General features: G+C 34.7%; 2 protein-coding genes across 4 annotated transcripts in view; one reads left to right on the top strand and one right to left on the bottom strand.

Annotated features, from left to right (window-relative positions):
• LOC100749595 (tyrosine-protein kinase transmembrane receptor Ror) overlaps positions 1–25,085 on the bottom strand; it is a 356,505-nt gene that overhangs the window by 184,623 nt on the left and 146,797 nt on the right. The gene's annotated exons all lie outside the window — the stretch shown is intronic.
• LOC105680879 overlaps positions 21,416–25,085 on the top strand; it is a 59,447-nt gene continuing 55,777 nt past the window's right edge. For both annotated transcript variants that reach the window (XM_024368219.2, XM_012386621.3), the window contains exon 1: positions 21,416–21,679. The gene's annotated coding sequence lies outside the window, so the exon portion shown is untranslated. The remainder of the gene's footprint in view (positions 21,680–25,085) is intronic.

Below are 25,085 nucleotides of genomic sequence, written 5' to 3'. Positions count from 1 at the left end.
TCGTACATTTATTTTCCATTAAAGCTTTTCAATAAATTTTTTTTCTGATTATATATCTTTATAATTTTTTGTAACTGAAAGTACTGTTAAACGATACGATTATATCTAGATCTAATTGACTAGTATTATAAATTAAGTGGATGTACTATACAACTAGTGCAGAGTATTTACAATATATGTTACTAATTTTATAGTTACTTACTTACATTAAAATTGTCGTAGACGATAATTTGGAGAATATAATCATCATATGTTTATACCACTCACCTGTAACAAAAAAAAATTATCTTAATTATTTTCCCACAGATATTACAGATATATTTAGTCTATCGATTTTTGCCTTTTACAAAGCTTGAATTTCAAAATGACAATACCAAGTATTAAATATAAGATGGTTTCTCACGTTCATTATTGTAAGACGTTTATTAGCACCAGTTACTTTTCTCGAGCAAAGTATGCAGAACATGTAACAACAAATGGAAACCTAATCAAAATCCCACAAAATCGTCTTTAACAAAACTTATCAACACTCGATTCGTTTCATTTGCCCTCGGTTAGTCCATTTCCATAGAAGATTTCCTGCGACATCTGTGCTTCAGAAAGAAGGGAGCCGACTTAAGAATCTTTCTATCGAAAAGGATGGACGGACGAATACGAGAAAAGAAAACAGAGCGAGAACGTGGGAGGGCCGAGAATGAAGTCGATCCCATCGAAATGTAAATTCACTTCGCGTTGCCGGGCCATTACTTAAAGAACATACGGCCAGGAATTCCGTTTCGAGAGAAATGGACGAAAGAAATTAGATAGTCCTCGGAGAATCCCATTACACCGAGCGTTCGCCGCGAAATAACATTCCACGGTATGCATCTCGCGAAATGCAAAGGATGTTCCATCGATTGTCTTCGATTTCTATCCGTATCGATGTTCTTCTCTTTCTTTACATCGAGTTTTCTCTTTGTTTAGGGACTTCCGGAAAATTTCCTGCAACTCCACGAGCATGAGAAATCTTCTGTCTTTTGTTATCGGGTGGTGATCGTGGGATTATTCGAGAAATTGAAAATGTTCAGTCGAGGTGATCGCACCGAATCTTTTGCTTTTTTCTTCCTTTTATAGAATTCTTCCAATTTGCGGGAATGTTCAAAAGAAGTTTGTATATAGTTTAGAGCTTTTTTTTAGAATGGATCACTCCTTTACGAACGTAAAGATGAATGAGAAAGATAGGGTTAAATTAATTATAAGTATTAATGTATAACGATATTGCGATAGTATATGACAATTTTATATAATAGATATAATATAATAAAATAAAATAATTATAACATAATATGTTATTACTAATTGTAATTGGGATGTATATGAGACGGGAGATGTATGCAAGACATTTATTTGTTTTATTTTTTTATAAACGTGTTATGCAGATGCAAAAAGAGAAAACGTTTATTTGATGTATTAAAAAAATATTAAATTTTATAGAAAAAGTGTGTCATTGAAAGTTCATCTTCTCTAATTTTTAAAGAAATAAGAAAAAAATGTTAAGGAAGAGAAATGAAATGTAGTAATATTATTTGATCAATTTCATTATAGATCAATTAATGCGAAAAAATGTTCATTAACGTAGGAACGTAATTACACATTTCTATTTGCTTTCGTTGCAGCAGTAATCATTCATATACATCAATTTGATACACTTGATATTCAATATCCAATTAATTCAAATTTAATAATGATCAATTTGATGAAATATCTGTAATTGCGAAAATACAACACGCAATATCAATAACCGAATTTGGAATGTTTAATTTATCTAATGCTCGAAGAGAACCTCGAAACTACATACCACACTTTATGATGTGCTCATGTTTCAAGCTTCCAGAATCTAGACAGATATATATTCCCTCGCGTGTACCTCCATTTTCCTTTCTACCTAATTTTCTTCAACATCACCGCGCAACGTAACAAGGACCTTCTTAATTAATTAATTAATTAATCAAGCTACAAGGGATCGAACGTTGAAAATTCAGTCAGAAGACAGAGACTGTGGTACCAGTCTCCAAAGAGAAACTTAGTAAACGACCCTATCGTACCTTCCGCCTAATAACGTAACGATGGCTAACGTAACAATTCGCTGGCTTGACAAGAAGAAAAAGGGTCTATGATAAGAGAAACAGGGTTCAGACGGTCGTTGAATGTGGTCCCAAGGACGAAGGATACTGGCAATGCGTTATCTTACCCTGAGACGCCGGTCCAGCGCACCAGAAGATCGTTTAGATAACGATCGAAAGGTCCGGCAGGAAACGATGAGGAAGAAGAGGGTCTGAGGACAAAAAGATGAGCAACTCGATGTAACTGGGCGGACACTCGATCTAGTAGATGTCCATTCTTGTTAAAAATCTTTGCTTGATATAACTGAAGTCCATACGAATTCCAAGATCACACAACTTTTGTCGCTATATATAAATCATTCGCATTACTATTTTTAGTCTACTTAGACCTATCTAATAATATTTCAAATGACATAAAATATGTTAAATTTAAAGACTGTTAAATTTCAACGTTATGAAACAACGCATGGAAGATGCTGGTAATTATTTCGAAACTACCAATCACGTACTCATTTCAATTCGAATAAATCTCACGCCTTAAATTTCGCTATACATAAGATAATTATGTATTAATATTACCTTCCAGTAAAAAGTTGAAAGCACAGTGACCCGTGAAAATATTCAATCGTTTATCTCCAGAATTTTTGCGAACTGTATACTTCTCATAAATATTATCTACTTTATATGTATATCTGCAGCTCCGTTTCAAAGTTTAGTAATATAAATTAATAGAATATAATCACCAATACCATCTTTCATTAACCTACTCGTCTATTATTAATTCGGAAAAGTGTCTTTCTTTTACAGACCCGTCCTTTACAACGATGCATCTTTATACCAACATGAAACCCGATCTATCGAACGTTGTGATCTTTATTTTAATAGAACAAAATGGATCATACGTAATTCGATAAAATAATATAAAACGGAAAATGTTGTGCAACCATTATTTCCTTATAAAATGAAAGAAACATTTCGGACGACCTAATACACCTCCCAAATTTATTAATTCTCTCTCAACACTCTTTACTCCTAAAACGTCCTACAGAAATGATTCGGACTAACAATCCATGCACAAGTGCATTTAAACTCCTGAAACATGTTGAAATCTGTTATTTCATCTAATATCTATGTTTGCCTTTATCTTTATGTAATAATAATAATAATAATAATAATAATAGTTTATTTTTAGCTATAACTATTCACGCAATTATAACTATTTAACTCTTCATCTTTGTGTAAATTAACGTGATTGTTAATTATTGACTGTACTGCGTTGGTACAGAGAAATGTTACTTGAAACGAAAAATCTCCAAAATTACTTAAAGCTACAATATTAACTCGTTTGTCAAACAAGGCACCCAGCTGCAAGCTAAATAAGCACAAAGAGCGGAAGTAGGAAAGAACGGAAGTGGCAAAGAACGTTACACACGACTTTACTAAGGCCAAACAATCGGCTGGCCAATGGAATGTAATCCCCGGTCGAGCTGTAGCAACACGAAACCCTTTCGGGATCCTGTCCGCCCCCTCGCGAGATCGATGCGCTCGGATCCTGTTCTCTCTTCCGGTCGCGTCCAAAGCAGCACAGGGGTTGTCTTTGCGTTAACTCGACGCGCAGTAAACATCGATGTCCTACGGAATTGTTGTCTGAAGCTGTTTCCATGGGAAACTATCCCCGCCATCGCGGGGTTGGTTGGCCGTCTACATTTGCGGTTTGCGGCCACAGAATGGTCGGGACAGTTTTATCGTTATTGCAGCCTGCCGTTCCTGGAACATGGAACGTTTCCTCCGAACGATGGTGTCGGCTGAATATGGATGATAACGGAACGATTCTTTCGACGAACAACGATTTACAGGCTGTTCGATTGGAAAGCTTACTTGGAAACTTGGTACGAACAAAGGGAGGATGAAATAACGCCAGGTAGAAAGTGTAATGTCTTTGTCGCGTTTGGCGAGGGATCAAGATTTCTGTAGATTTCGAGGTATATATTTCAGAATGTAATGAAGATAGTGAAAAGTGGCCCGCGAAAGTATTCGGAGACTTATTACAGACCTCCTTTATGGAATATATTACGCGTATTATACGAAACATTCTGAAATTTCGTTAACACTGTAATAACCATGACGACTAAAGAAGTTGAAATTTCTATAAAAAATTGCGAATTTTTCATTTATCACTCTGACATTAATGCCAAAAACTACTTGAAAGGTACATTCTTTCAACGTAACCTTATTTTAATACGCTTCTTCGAACAAACGAAATATTCGATCGTGTAATCTAATCCATAAAAGGAGATAAATAGCGAAGGAAAGAAGAGAAGGGAGAGAAGAATTTGAACGATTTCAATAATCCTTGGTTTGAGTAAACTTCGTTCATCGATGCTCTATTTTTTCCAGCCATGAAAATCACAGTTTATTATCACGCTGTCGGGAGACTTGACGATTCCTGTGAAATATTCATCGACACAGGTCGATAAATCCGCCCTCGGCGCAACAGGTTAAACGTAGAAGCTTCTACTCGCTTACACTTACCCTCTTTCCAGATCAACGTAGCTATAAATAATTAACTGTAGGCCGAAAATCAACGTTGGATCGTATAAAATAAAGACTAGAGTTTAGATAACGCGCTGACTGCGACGGTGGCCATCGGTGACCCACGTTGCTAAATGTTTTCGGATGTTTAAGATAAGATAAATTTCACGAACAAAAGATTGTTAACAATGTGAATTTATTATAACTTACATCTAAAACAATTAACAGTGCTCAAACACAGGAATCAGCCTGCGCTCATGCATCACCATATCACCAGCCATAACCTCCAAACAAATTATACTTGAAACTAATTTTAATATCAATCAAAAAATCATTCTTCAAATTCTCAGTTCACTCACCGCTCGGAAAACGTAAAAGCAAGAAAAGAAAGATGGGAAACTCAAAAACCTCCACCTATTCTGCTTGAATGAAAGGCAAAAGTTTCTTCTCAAACAAAATACATCCTCGAGGGAGCGAGAACCGAGGACTACGGTTAAAAAACGATCTTCGTAAATCTCCCTGCAGAGTTCCGTGTGCTCGGATCTCTATTCTCGAAAGATAAAGTCAATACGATAAAAGGAACGAAGTACACGAGCGTAGAAAACGTCACGAAGAATGCCGATAAACCGTCATCGCCGATGTCTGCTATTGTTCTTGATCGGATCCAAGTTTCCTAGCTTCCACGTTTTCAGCGCTATTGATCCACGTCCTTTTCCTCGGGAGACCAAAGCTGGAAAACGAGCGAGAAACCAGAGAGCAAAGCAGCTTCGTATGTCGCGTCGATTCGTCGCGACGTCCATGGAAATTCGAACGAGATTTCGAGCGGAAAGGTGTACGCTATTTCCTTGCCGATCAACCTTCGAATTGGTACAAACTTCCGGCACGGTTATTGGATTCAACTGCTTTCGGATTATCCTGTAGGACTTTTGAAAAATTTTTTAAGATATACCACGGCATCGAGTTTTAGGAAAATGATGCTATGGAGAAGAATTTCTGATGTTTAAGAATTGGAAAGGTAATAAGTAAGATTTATAGGAAATTTAAAACCACCAAATATTCAAAGTATGGTGTTTGCTATAATATTTAGCGAATGAAATAAATTCCCATTAATTTCTATTTGATTAATTAGATTTAAATCCCTAGCATTGGCTTTTATGTCCACGATGTTGAAGAATAGAATTGCGTAATGTAAATTGGCTGAAGAATTGCGAGCAAAATAAAAAGTAGATTTTTGAGATGTTTTTCTATAGAATATAATTTGGTATTGTTCCTTCTTGGAATTGGAATTGGATGAAATTTAAAAGAACACGAAGTGCTTGAGAATTATTAAAAATTTCGGTTTTGTGTATATTCATAAATTATATACGAATTATTAAAAATCAGATACATATCGTAGACATTCGTAGTACTTCGATCTAGAAGTTTCTGTGCTAATATCAAAACTTAAAGCGAATATCTTGTAGGATTTCTTAGAATGTTTGACTTAAGCGCATCTAGAGTTTGAATTTATTTGAGTTGTAATTGAAGTTCCTCTGAATCAAAGGAGGTTGAAAAATTCTTTGATCATAAGATGTTGATGTTATTCAACGTGATTAAACATGATCCGTTTAAATAATTCTAATTTCGAAAGCGCGAGTAAAAAATACAATTTTATCGCGAGAACGAAAATAAACAGAAAGATACTTCTACCTCTCCTTCTTCTTCAGTAAAATAATCTGAACTTTTTGGTAGTGTGAAAGATCAAAATAACTTTTTGTTTGAAATAACATGTTTAACAAGACTTAAATAATAAAAAAATAATTATTAATAGACAAACGAAATAGTGGAATTATATACAAATAATTCGCAATACAATACATTACAACTATATATTTCGCAGAGATGATAAAAGTATTACAAATTTAATAATAATTTAAATTTAATTTAAAAATATTAAAATGGCTATTCATATTGTATATTAATTTTTTATTAAATATATATGTTTTTCATAAGTACTCAAGTGATCTCCTTCGTCCGAAACACCCTGTATAGTTATTAAACTTAGTCTAATCACCGTGTAGAATTCAAGAAGGTATCGACGTTCCTCTGGGAACTGCATGGAGGATCCTGTTCCCGGAAGCAACACGGCCGACCGAGCTGTTTACGGGGGATGTCATCCGGTTGCGAAAAAGCAACACAGATAACGCGCCGTCGTCAGCGTTCCGCGAACGTTTAACGCGTCGCATTGCGTCGTGGGGCCACCCGCGGCGATCTACGACGCGATCCAGAGTTAATTTGTCGCTTGATCGCCGATTCGTGGCACCCGCGGGATTTCACGGGACGCGAAATTCGCCGACCTCCGATAGATACTCCATAAGGCCCGACGCGGTTAACGAAGCACCATGCGTATCCCTACCCGCCCCCTTCCAATACTTCAAATACGATCGAGTCTAGTCGCTGCCAATATCACGATGATTAATTTGGCCGAATTTTACATTTTATTCCATCAGGAAATTTACAAGAATCATATTTGACAATGCGATAATTTAAATGATTTGAATGGTGGTTGAAATTAATGATGGTTAATTGGTAACGAAGCGAAGTGTTAGGTTCTTTAGATTTAAAAATTTCACGATGACATATTTCGTGATTTTTCTCGTGGTTTGCTCCGAAGAAAAGAAACCTCTTCGGAAAGTACGAACTATGGAAACACCATAAAAATCATAGCCGATACCCAAAGCGTAAAACCTATTCCGTTGAAATTTTTCCATAATCATCGGCCGAGAATCGTCTTCCACCCTATTCCAATTAAAAGATCTCAATTTATCCGATCCAATCAGAGGTCCTTCTTACGAAGACAATTGGAAAAGAGTTTGCCCGTGGAGTGGGAATAGTTCCATTCAGCGGGAACACGCGTCACCCCCATAAACCACCCCCAAGGGAGGCGGAGGAGACACGGTTATACGCCGTTCGATTGCCGCAATTGCACGGACGGTCGTTTCTTCGTTCGCGACAGTTTGCACGGTTCCAGTAATTCGATATTTCCGTTAGTTTCGTAATCCTAGATTTTCCAAGCCATCTGCCACCCCCGGTAGCAGCGAGGTCAATTTGACGGAGGGTGTGTGAGTTCATTTTCGCGAACCCCTGGCCACTTGCGCTTTCCTATTTCTCCAGCAATTACTGTACGAACGTAATCGTACGTAGAGGTTAGGGGAGAAAGATCGTCAGAGTTGGTTTCTTTTGTGAAAAAGCAAAGACAAGAGGGTTGGCGTTGGTCGTTAACGTAGAGGCCTTGTGTAACCTTCAGGTTTGGATCGATGACATAAACTGTAAAATTGGCGATAATACCGTATTTCCGAATACTTTGGTTCTACTGAAATTCATTGATTCACAAGGTGCGTGCTTTGTGAAAGTTCGAGGTGTCGACTTAAGTCCAATTTCGAAACTATCTGGTTTGTTAAAATTATTAAATTAACTCAGCATATTTAACACATTGTTTAAGTCTATCTACACATTATTTAAAAAATCTATAACATTTTAAAATCAAGCTAATTTAAATCTGGAATTTAATGTTACTTCCTCAACTGCACTCGAAATGTTGCAATAATCGCAATTAGGGAGCGTTTGGTACGGATTTACGGGAAAAATTCTCCTCGCATTATGAGCTCTGTTTCAGTACAGTGGAGACATATACTCGAGAATTTCTGTCGTTGAAGAGCGCCGTGAACGAGCCACGGTTGCTGACGCGCAGATCGAGAAGTATAAATCAGGATCTAGGCGAGGTACGAAGAGCGCGGGACTCGGAAATCTTCTTAGAGCGATTTGTAATACAAACGAGTCGAGCGGCGGAATAAAAGGTTCGCTTATGAAACGTGACGAAGGAAAATGCTCGCCCACTTCCAGTTACGACAAAAACGATCAACATCTCAGAAAGCAGAAAGAAATATAAATTATTTGAGAAATAGGTTGACGAAGAAGGTTAACTCGTCGTGGTACAGATTTATGGAAGAAGATGTAACTTGGTGTAGCTTAATATCACTACGAAAAGTAATCGGCCGTTTAGATTCCTTTTTTGTGTGACGAGAATATTTGCATAACAGAGATATTAATGTGTGTAATAAAATTATAAAGCGTTGTGGAAAATTAGAGAAAATAACAAAAAAAAAAAAACATGATAGGAAACAATAAAGAACAGTAAAACATTGTAAATGTTGCAAAATTGTTTGGGATCATATAACATGCTAAAAAGATAGAAATAAATTTTAGAAAATCACAGAGACCCGTAAAATATTGCAAAACTCGAGAAGAGGTGAAGAAGAGAGCAGAAAATTGCTAGGAATCACGAAAAAGACAGAAGATTCTGGCCAGACACAAGCTGTCTGTAGGTGTTTGGTCGAGCGAGGCACGACATAGTCGGTCGCCCACGTCGTTTTCGGAGTTCCTGGAGCTGGGTGACAAGGGCCGACAGGATTTAGGATCACCAAGATCCCGAGGCACGTGTAATCCGAACCGGTGCATCGAGTCACGCGATGTAATCGCAGCGTTCTTGGGACATGCGAATTGAATAAGACTTCGCTGCGTCTACCCGTCGAGACTTGGGACCTGACCTGCCGTGACTAGATATTACACCGGTGATTTATCGTTCCTGTCGTGGTAACGTTTAGTTTTCCTTCGTTTTTCTATCCATTTTGCTGCTTCTTTCGTGTCGTCATTTATTTCTGAAAATATCTGGGAATAAATGAACGGTTAAGTTTCAAACAAAGAGAATAGGTTTAAAGAAGTGACAGCTATTCTTTAGAGTAGTATTAGCAGTAGTAGTAGTAGTAATTATTTATCAATGTCTATTAATAAGTGGTACATGCAATATCTACTCGTAAGAAATACTACTTTATTTCTGTCATAAATAATTTATCAATTCGTTTGTTGCTGCTTCTTTCGTGTCGCCATTTTTATTGTTCCTGCTATTTCTGAAAATGTCTGGGAATAAATGAACGGCTAAGTTTCAAACAAAGAGTATAGGTTTAAAGAAGTAACAGCTATTCTTTATAGTAGTATTAGCAGTAGTAGTAGTAATAGTAATTATTTATTAATATCTACTAAGTGGTACATGCAATATCTACTCGTAAGAAATACAACTTTATTTCTGTCATAAATAATTTATCAATTCGTTTGTTCTTGCTTCTGAGGTCCACTAATACACTTGGCTACATTGGTTGCGAAACTTTAATAAATTTTGCTTCGCCTAATATTTTGTATTGTAAGATATATATGATACGAATGAAATAATAGATTTCTAATAAAATGACTAAAATATGAAAGCAGTGAAAGGCATTTAATTGCAAGTGTCCCAATGTATATTTATGGGTGATGCTGTATGTATGTAAATTATGGTATTTTAAGATCTACCGCTACAGGTATATACATACATATTTATTGAAGATTTTAGGTTTCTAGATAGCAACGGGACGATGTTTAATTTTTTTAAAGAGATTTTCGGACATTTATTAGAATATTTTAAACTTTGGTAATACGTATATATGACTTTTTAACCTTTGAAATTTTTAATTATTTTAAAATTGTATTATGTTGATATAATGAAACTTTTCACATTTTGAATGCAATCAGAATCTTTTCTCTCAACTTATTGTTCATACATTCTATTAATATTGGAGGTTTTCTATTTGAGATAAGAACTGCTTAGTTAAAGCGGAGAAATAAATTTAAAAGATTGTACATAGACACAGATAGTACGTTTCGCTATAATAAGACCACCGCGTGTCCTTAATTTACATTTAAATAATGTTTCAGATCTCGTAAACTTAAATAATTAATTGCTTCTGTACATTTAATAATTCTACTTTATATTTTCACATCTTTTAAAAATCCAATATCGCTTTGAATAACGATTTCAAAAGGGTATATGAATTTATCAAAGATTAAACGGTATAATGAATAAACAATAGACATAAATTAAAAGGGGTTTCGGCCAGTGGAAATGAATTACTAAATTTATGGATGACGTTAACTGGCTACTTTATTGATCAATAAATTCAGTTAATGCGCGGTTCTTCGAGAATTCGCGAATCTCTTTATTCTATTTAGGAAAACTGCGGATTATCTTAGCGCAATTTATCCATTTTTTATTATTTTATGCCCATAGAATATATCCGAACAGAGTACATAATAGCTTAAAATATTGTCCGATTTTTTCTCTTTCTCATTCGAGTGAAATATTGTAACATTAAAATCTCATTGTTAAGAAAGAAATTTTAACGAAATACGTTGGTAGTCAATCAAGTGTCGTACTTCCATCTTGGAAAATTAACAGTTGTTGTAAGATTGATAGAGCATTTGTAAAACGCAATCTTCTCCATCGTTCCAAGCTTTTCGGCCTGTCGAGCCTCGGATTCCAGATCAAAGGAGTTCCTTGCCTCGATTCCTTTAATCGAGACGTGCGATCTGACGGGTCACGAAACGCGAGTTTTTACGTCGACTGCAACCATGTAAAACTCGAGCGCTACCTTCGTTTTAACCCTCGCGATTAAAATACTTACTATCTTTCAATTTTCTTCGTGACAATTTTATAATTCGTACGACTGACTCTTCGAGGGTAACATGATCAGTCATTAGTTCAGAAAAATTATGTTCTTTATCAGAATTTTTAATTTATCTTATATATGTATATATTATAACATCATATTTATATATATTAAAATCTAAATTTATTCGGGCTTCATCTGCGATAAAGTATTGCAAAAGGCTCGTGGCATATTCTTGGTAATGCAGACTGATTGTAATAATCGCGAGCAAATTAAATTGCGATTCACGTCGCGAGCACAAAACTCGTTAAGGACCCATGAAAATTGTATGGAAAATAAATTGCATGGCCCGGGAGCGCGGAATTACCTGGCACATGCAGCCCGGATTCATAGGAGTTAATGAAACTTTCAGCTAATGCACACAACGAACAATAAATTAGAGGAGGCAAAAGGAACGCAGAGAGCGTAACGCGATTTGAGGAAACAGCATGATTTTTCCTCACGCTTCTAGTGGTGGATTTTGTTACATTTACTAAACTCTGCTACTATTTTATCTTAATAAATAAATTGCACTCGAAATCTAAATAAAATACCTGATGAGCTAAAAATATAATTTTCAATAAGTTTATATATATATATATATATATATATATATATATATATATATATATATATATATATATATATATATATATATATATATATATATATATATATATATATATATATATATATATATATATATATATATATATATATATATATATATATATATATATATATATATATATATATATATATATATATATATATATATATATATATATATATATATATATATATATATATATATATATATATATATATATATATATATATATATATATATATATATATATATATATATATATATATATATATATATATATATATATATATATATATATATATATATATATATATATATATATATATATATATATATATATATATATATATATATATATATATATATATATAAACTTATTGAAAATTATATTTTTAGCTCATCAGGTATTTTATTTAGATTTCGAGTGCAATTTATTTATTAAGATAAAATAGTAGCAGAGTTTAGTAAATGTAACAAAATCCACCACTAGAAGCGTGAGGAAAAATCATGCTGTTTCCTCAAATCGCGTTACGCTCTCTGCGTTCCTTTTGCCTCCTCTAATTTATTGTTCGTTGTGTGCATTAGCTGAAAGTTTCATTAACTCCTATGAATCCGGGCTGCATGTGCCAGGTAATTCCGCGCTCCCGGGCCATGCAATTTATTTTCCATACAATTTTCATGGGTCCTTAACGAGTTTTGTGCTCGCGACGTGAATCGCAATTTAATTTGCTCGCGATTATTACAATCAGTCTGCATTACCAAGAATATGCCACGAGCCTTTTGCAATACTTTATCGCAGATGAAAAATTAGTTCTCTGATGAATTTTTTATGACACTGGTTTTACATCACGAACTATACACGATGGAAACATTTTTTTGGTAGAATATATGACGATTTATTGAGATAGAGCTTTCTATGCTCTCATGTTTTCAGAATGTTAAACAGCTTGTCATTTTTGTAAAAATTTCTCACAGTGTCATCAAGAACTTTTTGCACTCTTCTTTTTTTTTTTAATTACGAAAGTAATGGAAATTTTTGTAGATTTTTATCAAAAGGATATAATATTTTTCTTGTTTTAATTAATTCCGGACGCCATTCTTTTTTAGGGACTGAATAAATTTTATCACGATTTTGAGAAACATATATACATTTTTTCATACAAAGATACGAATCATATATTTATATTACGCTATAAATTCATCTAAAGTAGTTGGAGAACAATTTTAATTATAGCTTGCTTTAATATGCAGTCCTTTAAATTATGGTGCTCTCATACAATATGTATTTTATACATAAATATACCTAGTATATATTCAGTATTGGATGTACTTTCAATATAATGTACATTGAGTACTCTGTTATCACACGGATCTCAATTAGCTAATATTCTCGTCGGAGATATCAGAAATCAATTTGTAAAGAATCGTTATCGTAAACTGAATAAACAATTCTAAGATAATTTACTGACTCTATTATGACGGTGTATAATTTAACATTTATTATAATATAATATAATATTTTGCAAAATTGTACAAGTATCTTCACAATATTAACTTGCACAGGCAACATTTCAACATTAATGTCCTTACATGAAGCCAGTTTTGTGCAAAATGAAAATAAGAATTAACCAACTAATTATATTCCAGCTTGGTAAAAACGAAAAAGTCTTTCAAAAACTACTGCAAACTTTTATCTGTAAAAATTTTACAATTTCGTTCACTTCAAACGTTTTCAAATCCTCTCATATTTACATTATGGATCTGTACACTCTTCAGTTCAATATGTCTTAAACAGCCTAGAATTTAATTCTATTTAATCCACTAGATTGAACCATTACAAATTTATTAGAGATCAGGAATTATTACAAATCTATACACGATGAAACGTTTAGATATACATTATACATCCTCTCGACTGAGTAAAACAAGAAACGATGAATTTCATTACACGTATAAAACTATTTGCAGTCTGCCAAAAATTCCAAACTAAAGCTGAAACACTTTGCCTAAAACCTGAACAAACATTTGGATATACACAACTGATTCTCAGATTCATCCAAACAACAATCAACGAACTTCATTATAAAAACAATGCGACTGCGAGTTTCGAAATCCATGAAACATAACATACATTTAGAAAGAAACCACGGTGTTTCAAAAATCCCAAACTGAAACTAAAATTCTGTCTGAAATCTAAATAAACATTTAATCTTATTTAGACAGCTATTTAAACGTATACCAGTTATTCAGCATTAAACTCGTCCAAACAATAACCATTGGATTTTATCGTGAATATAACGTTACTGCAAATTCTGAAACATAGATTTCTAAAAAAATCGCAGTTAGCCAAAATTTCCGAACTAAAGTTAAAACTTCCTGCTTGAAACCTGAACAAACCTTCACAATTCGGATATCCAGCATGAATTCTGTCTGAAACCTAACCCAAACCCATCCGAACAATAGCCAACGAACTCCATTATGAACATAACCTCACTGCAGCTGCCCGGAATCCATGGAATACGCGACATTCGTTGACGAATCCATGGGGAATGGACGTTGGCCGTGAAATTCCCTAGGAGCCGGTGATCGTGACCGCTTGTCCGAAATTGCTGCGCTTGTGATCGACGGAATATGCATTCCACGCGGCAAAAAATTGCATCTTCCGTGCGAATGCGTATGCATATGCATACGTAGGCCGGATGGCACGCAGGAAACGCGGCATTGTGTGTCCACAGGCTTCGTTTCTCCACCTATTCTGCGGCAGCCAGCTTTTAATTAACTCGTTTTTGTTTGTCCGGCCGCGCATGCTGGAATTCCCGAATCGGCGTGCACGCGAAATTGCATTTTTCTTCGTCGTCATTCTTCGAGCGCCAACCTGTCGCGGCTATCCCCGGGAAATTGCACGCGGAGAGCAACGGCATTTAATCGAGCGATTGGACGTGATTATGAGTCGATATATACTTGCAGGAATTTTTATTGCGCTATGGACAAGGTGACAAGGTAAGGTTATAAAACAGTTTCGCCAGCAAATTAAATTACGTGTAAGTGTTGAACGATTAACTACTTGTCCTTCATTCACAATCACTATCTAACAATAAAACATCAATATAAATTCTTCGGATAAATCAGAACGTATTTGTCACGTATTAGTGACTTACTGGCGCGTCTGATACTAGACAAATTGTTTAGAAGCGACATTTTGATATTTAAAAGATATCTCTTTAGTTGTTATGTTGATTTAATTTAATAAATATTAGACTACATAGTTAATGTTATTAACATTTTTTACATATTTAATTCTAAGTCAAAAGGAAAGATAATTTTGATGCGGAATTGGTTAACAGCATATTGAATTTTAAAATTACTCTTATATAAGAGGCAGGAAATGTAGGTTATAATGTTTTTAACCTTTGGCCTTCATCTTTTACCACGATTAAATATACTTCATCGTAGATATTAATGTAAATGTAATCACGAATAAATATTTGAATTAAATTAGAAGTTTGAAATAATTACGCGTTGAATACAATTTCTATAAATAAAAATAGTTATTTAGGTTTAGATTTAGACCCAATGTTTCTAAATAGACTCAATGAAAGCTTATATAGATCGCAAATTTAATTCGCGTGATCCTTCGAAGACGGATGCACCTAATAATAAACATACACACGATTCTTGCCAAGGAAATCTTGTTTGTTTAATTTTAAAGAATTTTGATGTTTCTTCGGTTGATAGTAAATTTTAATTAAAGTGACAAGAAACATCAGAATTCTTCGGAATATTTCCTGGAAAAATAGATTAATTGATTTAGTTAAAGTATTGAATTCTAATATGTATTAAACATCTCTCTTATTAAAGAACAAGCTACAATTATTCAATTTTTTATCTTTTCATTGCGCTATTCTTATTGACACGTTTCTTCAGAAGTGAATGCATTATGTAAAAACAGAATTGCATATATTTCACACATTCAAAATCGTGCACAGAAGTTCAATTCACTCCATGAAATCAAAGGTACTCAACAATTTCGTTTCATATTTCTGATTCTCCTGATTTTGATCAGGTTTTGATTGGTTTGTCATGTTTTGTTCCAACGTTTCGTGAACATTCCAGTGCACTTGTTCAGGGTACACTTGAAAATATTTTTTTCTCGGAAAAAGAAAATACTACGAAAATAAAAAAAGAAGACTGATATTTGTAGGTCTTCCCTAAGGAAGTCAATTGAAGCGAAGAAGCGACGTTCACGAGACTTTGGAACAAGGCGCAATATACTAAAAATGGGAGGAGTAACCACGAGTACCTCGCCTAATTATCTTGAAATTATAAAGCCTAATACTTCGTTTCACTTTCGCTTTTCCGCTTTGACTTATCCTCTACGCTCACTTTCCAAACACTTTCCCCAACACCCACACATAGCACATTCGAATCTCTATCTGTTCCTCTATCTCTTCGTCCCTGAGCAATCGGACTGCGCGGAGACCGGAATAATGAAGCTCTTCACGGTTCTACTATGCGGCACTTACTCGACGACAGTCCAATTTATAATAGACTGGAACAGTGGAACACGGTGTGGATTTAACTTGTAAATGTAGGCCACCCAGTGACATGTGGACCCGCGTCCGGATCACGACTGTCCGTTTCTCCTGAACGTCGTCCAAACTTTTCTTTTGGACCACCGGATGATTAACCCGGAGGCGAGGGATCGTGAATGATGAACGAAGCAGCTGCGTTCAGATTTGACATATTTATTCTTGAAACTTGTACGTATATTTACGGTAATAGATCTGATTCGCGCCGTTGAAATTAGGAGTTGTTAGAAGCAGATGGTTTGAGTCAGTTCGAAAGTGTTTGCTAGGCGCCTTCGTTTTGAAGTTTGGTGATGCATATTTGGAGAATTGAATAGTTTGAAAGTGGTGGAGATTGGGAAATTGGCGAAGGATTAAGGTAATTATTGCTTGGATCGAGTGATTCTTATGGTGGTTCGTAAGCGAAATTTGTTAAGATTTATACTAATTGTAAAATGAAATAAATACGTATTTTACGATGAAAGATTTCCTAAATCTCTATTTTATATTTATTTAATGAAATGTGTCTTACTTTATGCCAGGGATAAGTTATAGTTTGAAAATTCTGATAAAAGAAGCATATTGATTATATTTATACATTGTTATATGTATCTATTTAATGGAGAATATTGATAAAAAAAATGTACAAGAAGATGTTTTTAATCTTACAAAATTGCATGTCGTATTGTTACACGTAACTTGTATTTGTTAATATGTTTCGGTACTAGGATTCAAGTACAATATCCTCCGTCATTATTTTCCATGTATATTTGCCTTATATAATCAAAACTAAAATTCTTTCAAATATTAAATTACTCTTCTGAGAGATCATTTATTTTCTGAAAAGTGGAGTGCAATATATTTTGATTCTAATTTAACTCAAAAGTTATTTAAAATAACAGGAAGGAGTGCCAAAATAATCTCGAACCTACGTTAACACCTAGATCATAAACTCAGACAAACGATCTTTAATCCTCCATTAGTATCGTTAGGTTAGAGGCGATCACAATTGTATTCACTTATTTCTAATCTTAATTTGTATTTTTCATCCATCTAATAACAAATAAAACCGATAATTTATATCGTGTAAGACAAAATAAATACAAAAATACAAAATAAAATAAAATTCTGCATCCTAATTTAAGCTGTCATTAATAATCTAATCAATTGAGAATTGATAATAATTAATGTTTATCACGTGCGGACAATCTTTCAGCAAAATTCGATACGCAAGCAGAGGATTTTATGTCTTTAGCATATTACTTTTTTTTTGCATCACAACAATATATTGAAAATGTATTATGCGATACACAACGTGAAAATATAAATTTACATATTTAAATTATTTTGATCAGTAATGAGAACATAATTTTGAATCAAGTTGGAGCCCCGATATATACTATACATTTCCTTTGGCATTCTACTAACGCATTTTCTTTGATGGTTGGGCGTGAAACGCGCGTTACCCCTGTCCAATTTTCATTCATAGCCTCGATCAACGTTCCCGCGTGATTGTAATCATTAGGAATTCTCCGCGTCGCATGTTTATGGATCAACCCTGGCGGAGCATACGAGCAACGCATCAGAACGGACTTGTCCACACCGGTCATTCATAAGTTTATGGCGCGTGAAATGTGCCACAGGAATTTACATACAGCGCTCACCGTTCCGCGTATCTTCTACCCGGAACTTAAACGCCGTAACCGCAACACCCTCCGCTGGCACATTGATCACTAGTTACAAACAATACCGTATAATTGTCACGGTGATCGTTGTTCGTCGAATTACACGGATTATTAGCCGATCCTCGAACACTCGAATGCGAAATCTGATCAACCCTTTTGCTTCCCGTGTGCAACAATAATATATTGTTAGAAATATTATGAAAGAAATAGGAGGAGGGAAAGTTGTATTAAACAAATGATTTCTTCTTGATATATCTCACGATAGTAAAATTTAAATTAAAGATGCATACACAGATTGCCGATCCTTTAACACTATACAAAAGAGAAATTTTCACGATCACGCAATTACACAAAGTCGTATCTTCAATTCAATTCCAGCGTATTCATTTACTTTAGACTCTTGTAACTTACAAAATAATTATTAATTTTTACAGAGATAGTGAAATTTAAATTGAAAGATCAATTACACGTCGTTAACTCCTCTGACGTATTAAAAGAAGAAAAGTAAATTATTAAGAAATTAAAACTAGACCTGAACTAAAATCAACATGTTCAACCCTACACATTTCAGCCACAAAAACAGAACACCATTCTTCACCCTGTTCAAACATGTCCAATTACTTCAGATTCCCTTAGCTCACGAAAGAATCAATATACAAACAACATCGACAAACAGCATTAACCAAGCCAATTGCCTGAATGCATTCATCCTATCCATCATTATAACTACTTTCTCTTCTCCGCTAACTTTTTTACCTTCTTTTCGCAGACCTAATACTTGTTATAGACGGTGGAAGCGAAATGCATAGTTAGGCCGTAAAATCGATCAGAAGTTAAAACATTTTTGTAGACTAATTAAAGAAATGGGATTCAAACAATTATCTGTTTCATTTACTAGATATTATGATAAATATTCTACTTTCAATATTTCGTTAAATATATTTTTGCACATGATATGCATTGTTTTCATCTTTAAGTCTCCCATAAATGCATAAAAATCCGCAATCTGATTATAATTTAATTCAACAGAAATATATCGATGTAGACTATTAGTTACAAAAACATGAAAATACAGACAAATTGTAAATACCTTTGGAAGGCAGCAGCTTATTGTACCTACATGAATCAGTTGTGATAAGATCTCGCATGTTGCTCAGACCGCACAGGGTTAACGATTTATTTGACAACCGCGCTATATCGTTTACACCATTTGTAAGTATATCTGAAGACCCTCGGAAGGCCGCTTAAGAAAACCGACCCACCGTGTGATCAGCAACATCGACGCGTTCCTGTATTTTTCCGAACAGCTCGTGTGACGATCCAACAAGCATATAGGATTTACACTGTCAGATTATTATAAAACATATTCTTTCGTGTTATACCATAATTTTGACAGAAATATACCGATATAAATATTTATTAGGGGAATATAAAAATATGTATATTTCCATTATGGATATCTGTGAGAAGCAGTTAATTTGAATAATCAATTAGGATAAAATTTCGAACGCTGTTCAGGGCGCAAAGGGTTAACGTTTTATCTTACTATATCGCTTGCACTAAGTATACTTGAAGACTCATGGAAGGCCACTTAGGAAAACCGATCCATCGACCCCGTAACCGATCCACGACTGTGATCCAGCGATCCTCCACCTGGTAGGGCGGAACTCGCGTGCGTGTTAGCGGTAAGAAGCGTGCGGAAGAGAGCGAGAGACTCGCCTCGCGGCCGTTCCTCGTTTCTGGGGTAATTTTAGATCGGCAAGATAGCGTGGTACGCGTTACTAATGCCTGTATGTGTGTACACATACATTACGGTAGAAGGTGTGCGCGCGAGTGTGTTGGGTGTTGGAGAGAAGGGTACCGGAAAGAGAAAGAGAAAAACAGTAAATGGGGTGGGGAGGAATAACAGAACGTGGAGGGGTAAAAAAGGCGGCGGAGAAAATCGGGATACAGCAACGTTGAACCGTGTTTACGAAAGAGAAAACGAAACGAACGGAGAAGGGGCTAAAAATGGAAAAGGAAGGAAAATTGGTGATCCAAAGTGAGGAACAAGGCTAAGAATCGAAGCAGAAGATCAGGGTGATGATAGTGATGGGACTAAATTCGATTACCACCGGGAGGACACCTCGTGACTATCGCCAAGACCTAGATTCGTGAGTTTAGAATGACTTGGAACGCGGTAGTTGGATGTTCTTGTGGTTCTCTTGTGGTGATTTAGTGATTGCATTTTTCTTGGAGGTGAGGCGTTTTGTGGGTGTTTCAGTGGAGGGTTGGATTTCTTAATTCATCGAAAGCGAGAGATTTTTATCTGTTTCACGGTGCGATGATGTTATTATTTAGAAGATAATTAATGAAAGGAGATTTTTTCAATCTTTCACAGTGTAGTAAAGTTACGAGCTATCTCGAATGAACTACTTGCGGATAGAGAATAATTAATAACCATCGTAAAAATTGGTTGTATTTCTGATATTAGATGTAATAAAATGCGTACTTTCAGCTGGTTGTAGTTAATAAACCTAGACAATGGATGGTTATACATTTACAATGTGTTAAGTGTGAATACAGAAAAATGGACAAGCATGAATTTACAATATCGAAGTTAAAATGCACGTTACAACATTTTTATAATTAAAATACAAGCTCTACTTTTTTACAGTATTAATAAAAATATGAATATATACGTATAAGCTGTAAGGTTTATAGTTTATAGTACTATCATGACATTTCATTGGAGTCTGTTGAATGAATTAATCTTACTGCTATCTATAATCTTAGCGTTAAAACGATAAATACCTAATTATAAGGATACTTTTAACAAAAGAGAAGCATAATTGTATAGAGCACAATTGAACAACTAATACAGAGACAGAAATGTGTTTTTTGATTTATGCAAGTTTAGGGTTGATACAATTTTAATGAAATACAACACCTGTCCGAAGACTTTGAAACAGAGATATGTTTCAAAAACTCCAGCATTCTGATGTTTATGTCATTTATGGAGTATTGCGTTTTCTAAAGTGCCAATATCACAACTTTTGTTTCATTTGGTGCTTTGCATCTGACAAAAATTCCCAAATCACGAAAACTCCACTTCAACCTCCGTGCAACCTTCTATTCTCGCTCGAGCCAAATGAAATCACCTCAAATCCATTACTACCAACAAAGACAGCGATAAATTAGCGCAAGACAAAGAAAGACCGTTAAACTGGTGCGAAAGAGAGGGAGTACTAAGAAGAACGTTCGAGAGGTGGTAGAGCCGAGCTTGGGAGCGAAACGGCGAGTGTGAGCGAACGAGCGAGGGAGAGAGAGAGAGAGAGAGAAACATAAAAAGAGCGAGAGAGAAGAGGCAAGAGGCCACGAGTCCGGGAGTGAGTGGTCTACTCGAACGCAGTTATGCCGACCGGCTCAAACCGGGTGCCGCCAAATCGAACCCCGGTTCGAATTCCGCACGGCCGTGGCCGCGAGAAGGAAACGCAAGGGAAACAGGAAGAGCAAGAAGAAACAGACGACGAAGACGGAAAAGGGGAAAAAAGACGAAGCAACGAGTTAGAAGAAGGTGGTCGAGAAAGGGTGGTGCGTCGGTGAGAGAGAAACAAGTGAAGTAAGGAACAGAGGGGCAAAAAGAGAGGTACGTCGCGTGAAGAAGCTTCCTGCCTTCCTGTGTACCGGTGTAGAAAAAACAAGGGTGGAAAAGGGAAGGGATGGCCGTGGGGGGAAAATAGGGAAGGGATAGGGACGCGTTCGACGATGGGGCGACGGGTCGAGAGATAAAAAAGCGAGCAAAAAGGCGAGCAAGAAGGTTGGATAGCGTGCTCCCGGTCGTTAGTGAGGTGCAAGTAAAAGAAGGATGAAAAAGGCATTGTTGCTTCGAGCTGGACCACTCTCGTGTTTTTTGCCTCTTCTCTTTCTTCTTCTATCGTTCGTTCCTTCTTTTTCTATCCTTGTCTTCTTTGTTTCTCCTCTCTCTTTCAATTCTTTTTCCTCTCTTCCATGTCTTTCTTCGCTGTTTTTGCTCCCTTAGCGCCTCCTTTTTTTTTCGAGTCGAGTGAATGTGTGTCGCGTGTGACGCCCTCGTCTTGTCGCGTACCCCGAGGAGCTTGGCATTTTTTTCACGCGCTTTGGAACTCTAAACGCGGTTAAAGCGACTGTCGTGTCTTTTGGAAGAAAAAAAGAGGAACAAAGGTTCGTGGTTTTCTATTCTTTCTTTTTTCATTATGCGATTTAAAAGAGAGTTTGTGTGAGGAAGGAAATTCTTAGAAAGGAATTGGATATTAAAGCGAGGAACTGGTGGTACCTTTTCGAAGGTGGAAAGCGTGGAGTAGGTTGTACCTTCGGGGTCGTGGATATTTTCTGCGGCGATGATTCAGAGACGGCCGGCGATCATATGGCTCGTATTTACGACGCGGAACGATCGAGATTCGACAGCGGGAGATTGACAAGCGGGACAGAGGGGACGACAGTGAGTGCGATGGTGTGATTTTTAACACCCCTGTGAAACGTTCATATTATTTCTTTTTTTGTTAGGTGATTAGATTATTTTTTGACGAGTTTATGCTATATAGTGAATAGATGTGCTCAAAGCAAGTGGATGTCTGTTTAGGTATTTCATATATTTCATAGTTATATATTCTATATTTTTATAATTTCTTATGGTCAGTCCTTCGTTTGGATCTGAGAGGAAAAAGTTATAATTCAGAACAATTTCTTATTTTAATCTGATATGTAGTAATTTGGTACTGGCATGGAGATGCATTAATAAAGTATGATAATACAGTGACGCACAGATATCAAAATGAAATTAAAAAGGAATAGGCATATAGGTATATAACTTTCGCGGTTGCATGATCTAACAGAGAGTTAATTATCTCGGTTAAAGGATATTTGAAAAAATTCATTAATTTATGGAAATAAGTATATTTGAAAGATGTTTCCAGATCAATAAGAGCTCGGAATTATTTACTTAATTATTATTGAGAGAAATATGCGAAAATCAAAATTCTACTAAATGTCGTAATTAAACTGCCAATAGAATGTATACTTTTTCTCTATTTTTCTAACAAAAATTGTATCAATATTACAATTTACATTAATTTGCAATTTCTGATTTATTCATATATTTGTTCATTTGTATTCATTGTTCGGACTTTTAATTCCTTTAAAAGGTTCTCTTTAATTCTTCGTTCGATTCGTAAAAAATAATATTTTTTAGCGAATCTATATTATTAAGAATAAATGTACTTTACTTGAAACATGTACATGTGTTTATTTAAATGTTACTTTATAATATTTTAATTGTATTAATTATTGGTAAGGAATATTTGTACTAACTTCATCATCGAAGAATATTTTACAAGAACCAAAAATATTATGCAGTCACTGTACAGTATTAGCTTGCGCATATGAAATGCTTGATTTTTAACGAGTCATACTTTATTGAACCAGACGCTTCCTAAACCAGATGTGTTTATGCATATATACGGAAATTGAAAAATTTGAGTCATACATAAAACATAAAATTCACGGTTTTAAAGGAACTTTAATAATAATAAATAAAGGACATATGAAAGTTTATAAAAATTGTATACAACGAAATCAGATATATAGAACATATAATGAAGTTTAGTTTATCCTTATTGAATTCGATCTTGACGTATATCTAAACGAAAATACGACAATACTATAATTTATATTTAAACAAATTTTTCTACACTTTTTTACTTATTGCTACATTTATTTCGTCTACATTTCTACTTTTGGAATCAGTGATGATTTTTTACATTTTTGGAATAAAAAAACAACGTAATTTCGAAGAAGTTAGGAGGAATTGTCGAGGCAATCGACAAAAATTCGCGACAAGAAAAATTTATTTCTGGACTGTCCGTGTGTCAGCTGTTCGACGATTGTCAGACATCGGTCGCTGAAAATTTTCACTGTTTTCTTTCCCGCCTATTAATACTCGCCTGTTTGGATTACGAATGGTGGTTTTAGGAATGCACATACATCTTCCCTTTCATTCACGAAGAATGTATCTTCGTTTGGGAATTTATTTTCACGGCGCGAGAACTCATCGTGTTTTGCATTTTTCGTTTACGATTCTAGTTTTTGACATTACTTTATTTCTTTTTTGTAAGATATGCAAGAAAACCTTTGATTTGTTTTAAAGGCTTCACTGCCGTTTTGAAATTTTTTGATAGAGATACTAAAATGATACCACGTTTAGACTACGGTTATTTATTAAATAAACTAACCTTCTCTTCTTTTTCATCAAACTATATGATGAATAAGTAAAATGGAACCATTTATATAAATTTTAACGGGATGTTTGCAATTTTTATTTCGTGTAATTTAAGGTATCAACAAAATATTTTTATGAACCGATTGATTCTTTGATAATTTTTCAGTACAATATTCCAAGTTTTAAGAAATAAAACAGTGCACTTAATTCAGTTGCGAGATAAGAAATATGCAAAATAATGAAACTGTTTGTTTTTAAATCATTGAAATGTATATATATTGTCTACAAAGAAGCTACAAGTTATTCTCTTATTATCAACCTATACAGGTTAGAAATATCTATTCTACTCATATTTTCACATCGTGAGACAGAACTACTTCATAAACACAAGTACGTACAACCGAGATAAATAAGCTAATCGAGTCACAATTACATCAAGAAACATTATCAAAAATTATTAGAATACTTATATATAGCATTTTCTAGAATCTATAATTTAGATGGTGCAGGTATCTTATAAATATTTTCTTGACAAATGTACTCCTCTATTACAGATTATCTTAATAAACTACGCTGCTCTTATTAAGCTTAATTTAAACTTCCTAGAAAGGAAAGACAAGTTAACTTGATACTAGGATTGCTAATCTCTTACAATCATTTCCATTTAAATTTTACTTAGCAAGATTCAATCACTTCACTTGTCCGCATTATTAACTATTAGTATATAATTGTTAGAATGCAGGTCTCTATACAATTATACATCGTTAAATCATTATCATTAAATATTACAATAATAACT

This window comes from Bombus impatiens, unplaced genomic scaffold (genome assembly GCF_000188095.3).
Source record: "Bombus impatiens unplaced genomic scaffold, BIMP_2.2 scf_0406, whole genome shotgun sequence".
Lineage (NCBI taxonomy): Eukaryota > Metazoa > Arthropoda > Insecta > Hymenoptera > Apidae > Bombus > Bombus impatiens.
The sequence above is the reverse complement of the archived record's forward strand: the minus strand, read 5'-3'. Positions and strand labels throughout refer to the sequence as shown.